The sequence below is a fragment of the Bison bison genome, unplaced genomic scaffold (genome assembly GCF_000754665.1).
Source record: "Bison bison bison isolate TAMUID 2011002044 unplaced genomic scaffold, Bison_UMD1.0 scf7180017864263, whole genome shotgun sequence".
Taxonomy (NCBI): domain Eukaryota; kingdom Metazoa; phylum Chordata; class Mammalia; order Artiodactyla; family Bovidae; genus Bison; species Bison bison.
Window position 1 is genome coordinate 7,304,296 of NW_011494835.1, and position 10,658 is coordinate 7,314,953.

At 39.6% G+C, this 10,658-nt stretch overlaps 1 pseudogene; it reads left to right on the forward strand.

Moving 5' to 3' along the window:
* The first annotated feature begins 5,240 nt into the window (after positions 1 to 5,240).
* The window catches only part of LOC104994692, a 21,499-nt pseudogene continuing 16,081 nt past the window's right edge, over positions 5,241 to 10,658 (forward strand).

The following is a 10,658-nucleotide window of genomic DNA, read 5'->3' on the forward strand; positions in this document are numbered from 1 at the left end:
AGTTGTGCTTTCCAAATCATCTATGGTGAAAAACTGTTACCTTCCCTCCCTGACTCCATCATGGACTGATCCTCTTGTATAATATAATATAAATGAATTACCAGAAAAATGAAATAAAAAACAAAGATATAAAAATACTAGCCTGTATTTTTTTAATTATTAGATTCAATAGATATATACTTATTCTGTCAAGTTGCTATAAAGTTTTCTAAATACTCTCAGCATTGGTACTTAGCCAATTGCTCCAGAGTTAAATGCCTCACTTTTATTTTAGCTTCATTCTTGCCAGGCATGGACACACACTCAACTCTGTCCTATGCAGGATAACCATGCAGGTCCAGAGAGGTTAGCTTTTCTAGCCCAAATGAGCCAAAATAAAATAAGTCTAACTCTTTTTTTTTTTTTTTGAGACAATCTTGGCATTGTTAAGGAAAACCTTAAAATTTTAAAAATTCCTTTAATCTCTTTCCTCTTATAATATCAACACTAGCTGACCATATGATATAAATTTGCTTCCAGTATGAATGTACCGGGGGTGGGGTGAGGTGGATTTACTTTTGCAGTATGATACATATGCACCTGCATGTAAACCCAGATTATCTAACCACCTGTGGGACCAAGGACAGGTTGTCTGAAATCTATAGTCAGTTTTTTAACGCCTTCCTCAAAGGATCATTTTAAGGTTTTGATTTTTAAAATCCAAGTGAATTGATCGCATATTAGTATCTGGCAGGAAGTGGGTTACTTAAATATGAACTCTTGCCTCTATTTCTAGGGCTGTCTTCCTAATATGTTCTAAAACAGCAAGCCAGCTGGCATCTATTATAATGGATTGTGGACCCATTCTGATTAATTGGTGCTCATGCCTTTCAGGTCTGATAAATATTTTGAATATTACATCTATTATGTTCCTTGTGCAGAATCTGTTCAAAGTTATAGTGGTGAGTATTATAAATTAATAAATTATAAAATAATGAATTGGTATAGAAGTTGGTGATGGACAGGGAGGCCTGGCATGCTGCAATTAACGGGGTCTCAAACAGTCGGACACGACTGAGCGACTGAACTGAACTGATACAGGGTATCAATTCGTCATGAGAGTGGTTCATGTGAATCAGCCTTCAGAATCTAAACAAACTTAGGCATACTAATAGAATCAAGTTGTTGAACTTGCAAAACTGATAAGTTCTTAGACCACAGAACCCACGGAGATGGGATTCAACATTTCCCTGGATCTACCCTCTAACCATCTTAATAATAATTTAAAACACAAGGAGAGCCTGGGTGAAACTGCAGAAAAAGCCGATTGACTATGAAAGCCAAATTCTCCTTGTGCCATGAAGAGTTCCTTCTGAACATGGAGTGGGCTTTTGTAATAGAGGAGTGGTCTGTGGGTACGTCTGGTGCTAATATTCCGGACTCTTACTCCATGTTTTATCCAGACAAGCCCTGAAGGGAACTCTAGAAACAGATGCAAAGAGAGAAGAAACCAATGAATTTGACTTAATGCCATGTAGTGCTTCCCAGAGCCATCTCTGCCTTTTTCCCAAGGCCACGATCTCCTGTCTTCTGGTCCTAAGGCAGCTCCCTTCCTGTTGCTGTGATAGTTTGTGGTTCGTCCTCTGCAAGAAGCAATCCCTAGGCCATGTCTGTAATGAAGCACTGCTAGGCCTTGGCCCTCTAGAATTATTTTCAACTAGTCCTCAGCCTGACACATAGCAAAACCAATTTCCCTATCTGGTTTGTTTTATTCTTAAGGGAAGCTCAACAGGAGGACAAAACAGCTTGGATTTATACTTTCCCCACAATTCCTGACCTCTTTAAATGGAAATTCTCATCAACCAGCACACTGGGCTGGCGAGCTGAGCACAATGGAGATGTGCTGGAGTGATGTGAAGCCCTGGCATTATTATGAAATATCTTCTCAGGATTCTTTCCCTGCTCAGGTTCTGCGTGCAGAAGAAAATTTTCTGAAACTGTCAAGCATAATCTCACACTGCAGTTCTGAGAGCTGGCACTGCGTACCTGAAAAAGGATTAGCAAAATCTTCGCCTGTCAGGGCAAAGCTGCAGAAACCCCATCTCAACCCCACTTTCCAGCTTGGCCTCATCCTCGCCTGGCTTGGCATAGCTCAAGGATTAAAGGATAAGTTTCAGTTTGCAGCTGGTTGTTTGACTTACCACCTGAGTTTGAAAATTTTAGCCACAGAGGCCACAGTGAAATTTCCCCTTCAGGTTTGGCTTGCTAAGGCAGAAGAGTCACTGTGGTTCAAGTTACTAGCAGATTTTTTAATGCCTTGGGATATTCCAACTGTGTAACTATTTCTGCTCATTAAGAATGATTCAGCAATAAACAGAGGTCCATTTCCCTTTGCACACAAAGGCCTCTTTCCTACCTTTTTAACTTTAGAGATATCACTTAGTGTAATTTTCATACACTGAGTGTTCCACAATTTGATGGGCACTTCCACACACAGTACCTCACTTCAGCTTCATGACAAGCCCTGAAGTCAGATCATTCCCTTTCACTGGGAAATTCAGAGCATTTAGTGTCTTGTCACGAGCACTTACAAGTCACTGCTAGAGTTGATAGTCAGACCTAGTTCTCCTGACTCCACTAACTAGTATGACTCCCCTGCTGTCAATGTGCGGAGAAGGCAATGGCACCCCACTCCAGTACTTCTGCCTGGGAGATCCCATGGACGGAGAAGCCTGGTAGACTGCGGTCCATGGGGTTGCTAGAGTCGGACACGACTGAGCGACTTCACTTTCACTTTTCACTTTCATGCATTGGAGAAGGAAATGGCAACCCACTCCGGTATTCTTGCCTGGAGAATCCCAGGGACGGGGGAGCCTGGTGGGCTGGCATCTATGGGGTCGCATCTATGGCATCTATCAGAGTCGGACACAACTGAAGCAACTTAGCAGCAGCAGCAGCTGTCAATGTGAGACTAGGTGATCCAACTCCTGACTGAGGTCCATGACGGAGGATGGAGGGGGACAACCAGGACTCAGAGAGGACAGCTGACACCCTGAAGCTCATGTGACTCTGCCCACCACACACACAGACTGTGTGATGATGCTGGCGCACAGGGGTGACCAACTCAGCTGCCTGGGACTGTCCTGGCTTTAACACCGAGACTCCTGTGTCCTGAGAACCCCCTCAATCCTGGCAAACCAGGATGATTTGCAAAGAGTTGGACATGACTGAGAAAATTTCACATGAGGGAGTTTACCAAGTGAGGACTTCTGTATTTGTGCTGGCAGCTTGCGTGTTGGTACTCTTTTGCCTATGTTCTTAAGTAAACAACTTTTTGTTGCTGATGTAAACTTTGCCGTCTTTGATTTGAAGATTAAGACTCAGAATAGATGTTTGATTCACTTAACTCTTAACTCTGTCTGGTAATACCTGTGAGACATACTGGGTTTCTTCAGTGTTTTGCTGCTAAGAAAATGGTGCTCCCAGTCAAGGCTGATTGACTGGCAATGCTTTTATCTGTGGATTTAAATTGGCCAGTAAGTTAGCATGACTAATTCTAATTGATAATTTTTTTTTTCTTTCATGTACTTTCTTCTTCTTCTTTTAATTTTAAATATATTGGCAATCTCATTCCTGGGCATATTCTGGACAAAATTATAATTCAAAAAGATGCATGCACCTCTGTATTCACAGCAGCACTATTCACAATAGCCAAGACATGGAAGCAACCTAAAGGTATATTGGCAGATGAATGGCCAAAGACGTGGCACATATATACAATGGAATACTACTCGGACATGAAAAAGAGTGAAATAATGACGCTTGCAGCAACATGGATACATCTAGAGATTATCATACTAAGTGAAGTAAAAAGGAAGAGAATACCATATCACTTCTATGTGAAACCTTAAATTGGCACAAATGAATCTAACTACAAAATAGAAACCGACTCACAGACATGGAGAACAAACTTGTGATTGCTGACTGGGACAGAGGTTGGGGATCGAAGCGGGAGACAGGAGTTAGCAGACGTAAGTACTACATATAGGATGGATAAACAAGGTCCTTCTAGTTTAAAATCCTGAATTAGGTATGTAGATTTTAAGGTGGACCTACAACATTTAATATATTACACTGAGAGAGGTATCTGTGGGCAAAGCTTATGTCAGGTTTTTAAAAGAAAATTTTGCTCATATTTGTTGTCTAAAAGTATATTTCACAATCTGAACAGCTTTGTAGACTTGGAAAACCTGCCCTACTGACTGATTCCACAAGAGTAAAATCTGCTTTGTGTAAAATAAATTTACTTGGAGGTGAATGTGCCGGTGCACTCCCAAATAGTGTAAAAAATAAAATCCATCCTGGGTATTCTCCTATCAATAGTCAGTAAGTCTCAAAGATTCCAGCACCATTGTATCTTATTTTCAGAAAAAGTCCCTCAAAGTAGTTAAACAACTACTTCAGAAGAGTGAAACACTTGCCAAGTAAATGAAAACCCTTAACATTTGAGAGCCGGATACAGGCTGGACTTCAGTTCCCTTTCTCCTCTGCACTGTATGACTTTGTGCTGTACACAACTTTACAACTGTACAAGACAGCTGTGTGTAACGGTGATTTGGGTTCAGTCCATAATCTGTCCACACGCAGAGCTAACGAATTTTACATATCTTTTATTCCCTCAAATATCTAGAAACCATAGTTACCCATACCCATGTTCTATATATCCTTGACTCCTCTTTTCTAATTTTGACCTTCTATTCCAATCTTTTACATTTTCTTGGCCTTGTTTTCATTTATGTTTAATTACATGTTTTCCACAAACTACATCAAGTCTCTGTGTTGTGAAGTATTAATAGAACATCAATAAATACATACACACACATCCCTAAAATCAGCTGTGCCTTGCAGAGCAGCTAAAGAAGCACACAATCCATTTTTACTGAGTTACGTTGAGCTAAACTAACCTTATATATTTTTATATCCCCAGAAATAAGATGGATAAAAAAGCTTTCAGTCATTTTCAATAGGATTGACTATCTTGTCTTTGTTAGAGCTCTGCTCATGGTTTGATCATTACAGGTTACCATATTTCTTTTCAAAACTTGACTGCCAAGGGTGAGGCTTATGGCTCATTGGAAGTCTTGAAGACATGAGTCATATCACTCAAGGCAGAACTTTTGAGCCAGACCATTTATCTGAGGGCACAAGACGCTGTTATTTACAGCAGACTGAGCTAAACAACAGGCAGAAAAAGTCTGTTTACTGAAATACAGCGCAAAAAGAAAGACAAAATGGGCACTGCTGGGAAATTAAGCAGAACATTTCTGTATCCTCATGATCTAATAATGTGGGTCTGGTTGTTAGAACTTGAATATCTTAACATAATTAAATACTTGGGGATATTTCTTGGGGAATTAAATGCCTGTTGAGCAAGCATACCCTGGGGGATGAGGGAGAGCAAAGGGTTAGGATTTCAGAGAATGCCAGTAGAAATAGGATAAAACAGCATATGGGAGCTTTTTCAATAAGAAAAATGGAAAAATGTGGCTTCTATTGACATTATTAATAACTGAATTTCAGGATAGCTGGGCAATTGTTCTGGTAAGCAAAATGTTTCCATAAATTGACTTTCAATGGCACATACTGCTATTTACTACTTCTTGAGACACAAAATGTTCATTCGTAGATGTTTCCAGCATGACTTTTTTCTGTCATTCTCAAGCACAAAAACTCCTCAATGCTCCACGTACTTTATAGTTTGACTTTAAATCTCAACTATTAATCCAGCAGGAATTAGTGTGGGATTGTGATGTGAAATTTCTAGCATCAAGATTGGACCACATTGCACTGTGACCCTTTTCATACTGTTCATGGGGTCATCGCTGCAGACGGTGACTGCAGCCATGAAATTAAAAGACACTTGCTCCTTAGAAGAAAAGCTACAACAAACCTAGACAGTGTATTAAAAAGCAGAGACATTACTTGCTGGCAGAGGTGGAAAAGATAGAAGGCAGATGGAGAAGGGGATGACAGAGGATGAGGTGGTTGGATGGCATCACTGACTCAGTGGACATGAGTTTGAGCAGGCTCCAGGAGATGGTGAAGGACAGTGCTGCAGTCCATGGGCTCACAAAGAGTCAGACAAGACTGAGTGACTGAACAACGACAACAAAGAGGACAGGAATAAAACAATAGAGTCAGCAACACTGTGACCCATGACATTTGCCTCAGAGAGGCAGAGGGTGAATGTTAAAATCACTGATGGCTTTCAGTGTCCCAACTGTTTACAGCATATCATTTCTCAAAATCTCTTTTAAAAGAGCCATGTAACTCTCCATCTAAAGCAGGTCTTAGAAATGGTGTATTAGTTGACAAGTAAGATGAAAGACAACTGATAACTCATTTGGTGTCTGAACAAATGAATTAAAATATTTTATAGGATTCCTAAGCAGACTTGAGGATGCCAAGTCAAGAAAACAATCTCTCTCTCTCCCCTTCTCTGATTTCAGTAATGTCAGCAAAATTCTTTAATTAAATAACTACCAAAACCAGTTGAACAGCTGAAGGCTCTTCACTGAGACGCTCCACCCTTTAATTTCCACTTCTGTGAGGGGAGAAGCCTGGTGGGCTGATGTCCATGGAGTCGCACAGAGTCAGACACGACTGAAGCAACTTAGTAGCAGCAGCAGCAGCAGCAGCAGAGATAAGAAGCTTTACCTCACCTATCTAGACCCATGAGATGCAAGAACTGGGCTGGGTACAAAAAGGGATTAGGAGGTGCAAAGACACAGTCATCCAGGAATTCACAGTCTATACCCATCATGATGTTCATGGTTTCCTTCATCTCTAAACAAGCTAATTTTCTAATAACCTCACCATTGCTACATGATTACACAGCTATTAAATACTGGCTTAGATTCTTAAAGATATAGCAACAACATTTTCTCTTTTATAAATCTGCCCTTGTGAATGAGTGATACACAGGTGACATTTTGTTACTTTGAAATGGTAGTAAAAGAACCTAGTTTAGTAAAGTATTATGTGAGTACAGGCAGAGAAAAAGCTAAGGGCCGGAAAGGGTGTACCTCAGAATCTGATCCAGCCCTGCTTACCATGTGCTCTGTGATCACGATCCAGTTGTTAGTGTCTCTGGGCTGCTCTCCTAGTATATCACAGGTGTACATAAGATGATCTCTAAAGATTACAAAGTGATCTGTTCAGATTCGTATCGTTCAGAGGGTCTGTAACTGCAAAGACAAAGTTGGAGCCTGTTTATAACTCTCACCAATTTCTTAGGTTATTAAATGTAAAGTGGCTCTGCTATGGGAACAGAAGAAACCCTTTTCCACTGAGATACAAGTTGTTCCACCAAAGGCAAAAGAAGTCCGTATTAAGGTAATCACCTGAGAGTGCATATAAGCCTAAAATTTTATCACCCCTACTTTGAGTATATCATTATTGTGAGGTGGGATCCTTAAATAAGGAAATGTTTCCCAATTTTCAGTTATTAATTCTCATTCTGTTTTTTTTTAATTGATAAGGCCATAGTGGCTATAAAATTAATGACTTAGTTATTTATTTTTAAAAACAAGTCTACTAATCTGCTCTATATAACTTTTATTTGTTGAATTTTTATTGACACTGATAAAAACGGTTAATCATTATCACTAATGACTATTTTTAAAATCTTCTGGGTATCAAATAACATTGAGATTACTTTTCACAAAGAATAAGGAACTCATTTGTGCCTGGAGAAATGACAGCTTCCTGGAACATTCCCCCCACTCCTTTGGACAGAGCCTAACCATTGTTTTGATCACCAGGTTATTGAATAGTCATTGCTGCCATCTTTCTTTGACCATCTCTTGTTATCTGAGCACTGTGGTAACATACAATTTTGCTCACTTCTCTTCTGCAAACCATTCCCATTCCCTCTGTCTTTCATCAAGAGGAGGAACTAACTGTAAAAATCTACTTTTGTGCCTGGTAACAAACTGCATTCTAGTTCCCTCACAGGAGCATCAGTTTACTTCAAAAAGACTGAGATTCAAAAATACAGCCAGAGGCAGCAGTACTATAAATTCCTTAAAGAGAGAGATTTTGGTTTGATGGTTGATCCTGAGCTCAGAATTTGAGAATCAACACTATTGTATTGGGCAGTCATCCAGCATAAACAATTATAGTCTTTTCAAGAAAAAGATAGATGTCTTCCCAACTGTAAAACAACCCCTTTGCTGGTTGGTGAATGTTCTTATCTTTGAACCTAGATGTTGGCAATGGGAATCTGTCAAACAGATGACCATGAGATAAAAGGGAGCAATAGTGTCTAAGTTTTCAGTGATTGTGGGACATGAAGCCACTGGGGTTGTAGACAGCATTGGAGAAGGAGTCACTACAGTGAAACCAGGTGTGCAAATGTCGAGCCACAAGTCTGAGATAAGTAGGGTTGTCTGTCATATCAAAGGAAATAGTGCAAACTAGGAATTATTAGAGGAGCCTTAATGAATTGAGGAGGATAAAAGAACACAAGGAAAATGGGTTGTATAGAGTGAAATTTAATTTGGTAAAGTCTCAAACTTTAGCAAACAAATTTGGTGTGCTTATAAACTTTAGAATACAGGCATACCTTTTTTTTATTGCACTTGGCTTTATTATGCTTCTAAGAAAGTGCATTTTTTTTAACAAATTGAAAGTTTGAGGCAACCCTGTCTCAATCAAGTCTATCAGTGCCATTTTTCCAATAGCAAAATTTTAAATTAAGATATATACACTGCTATTTTACACAATGCTATGGCATACTTAATAGACTACAGGATAGTATAAGCATGATTTTTTTTCATGCACTGGGAAACCAAAAAATTTGTGTGACTCACTTTACAACAATGGTCTAGAACTGAACCTGTGATATCTCCAAGGCATGCCTCTACTCTTAGGCTTCTTGCATGTGGCATGGGCTCAATTCACATTCGTCTATTTTATCCTTTAACATTAATGACCAACACATTATATCATGTTTTCTCTCTAGATGACAAAGTCATCCCCCACTTTCTGCCTCAGTGTAGAGAATGCAATGCTTGTTGCAACCCAGATGGCAACCCTTGTATAAGGACAGAGTAGGTTTCAGTCACTTTTCTCTAATGCCATTTAATTGTTCCTGTGCTAATTTTTGAATTGAATTAACGTGAGTATTTGACATATCAAACAGCATCACTGGTCATGGAGTCCTCTGATGGCAGCACCAGATTTACATGCAAGGGCAAGCCAGTCTATCACTTCTTGAGCACCAGTACATTCATTGAGTACACGGCGGTGGATGAAACTTCCATTGCTAAGAGTGATGATGCAGCTCCTCCTGAGAAAGTCTGTTTAACTGGATGTGGATTTTCCACTGGATACAGGGCCACTATTAAGATTGGCAAGGTAAGAAGCAGGGTGGGCTAGTTCCTATTTTATTTTTTAAATGATTTTTTTATTTAGGAAAACTGAAATTAAAAAAAAAAAAAAAAACTGTTGAAAGCATCTCCTATGCAGGCTGTTTCTACACAATGCCAAATCAACTGGAAGAAAATGAAAAATTCAGATTCAAAATTTTATTTCTGAATAAGAGAAAATAAAATCTCTAGATTTAATTTTGTTTCTTCTGTATTTCCTTCAGATTTTTTTCTAAAATTTAGATTCACATCTAAAATTAATCTTTTTTCACAAAATAACTATTAATGCTGGTGTGTTAACTTGCTAGGGCTGTTGTAGCAAACCACCGCAGACTGGGTGGCTTAAACAACAGAAACTTATTGTCTCACATTCTGGAAACTAGGAACCCCAAATCAAAGTACTGGCAGGACTGGTTTCTTCTAAGGGCTGTGAATGAAATATCTGTTCCAGGTCTCTCTCCTTGGCCATCTTCTCCCAATGTCTCCTCATATCACCTTCCTTTTATGCCAGTCTTTTTATCCAAATTTTCCCTTTTTATAAGGAAATCAATCATACTGGATTAGAACCCATCTAATTACTTTATTTTAAAGTTTATTACTTCTGCAAAAACCCTATCTCCAAATGAGATCACATTCTGAGGTACTGGGAGTTAAGACTTCAACATATGAATAAGTAGTTAGGTGAGGGGACAAAATGCAACCTCTAATGGCTAGCATATATAGTATGAAAATGTGAAAGCTTAAGAGTGATTATTTGGACTCAACTTATGTCAGAGAAACTGAGGAGCCTCTTGATGAAAGTGAAAGAGGAGAGTGAAAAAGCTGGCTTAAAACTCAGCATTCAAAAAACTAAGATCATGGCATCTGGGCCCATCACTTCATGGCAAATAGATAGGGAAGCAATGGAAACAGTGACAGACTTTTATTTTCTTGGGCTCCAAAATCACTGCAGTTGCTGACTACAGCCATGAAACTAAAAGACACTTGCTTCTTGGAAGAAAAGCTATGACCAACCTGCTGCTGCTGCTAAGTCGATTCAGTCGTGTCCGACTCTGTGCGACCCCAGAGACGGCAGCCCACCAGGCTCCCACGTCCCTGGGATTCTCCAGGCAAGAACACTGGAGTGGGTTGCCATTTCCTTCTCCAATGCATGAAAGTGAAAAGTGAAAGGGAAGTCGCTCAGTCGTGTCCGACTCTTAGCAACCCCATGGACTGCAGCCTACCAGGCTCCTCCGTCCATGGGATCTT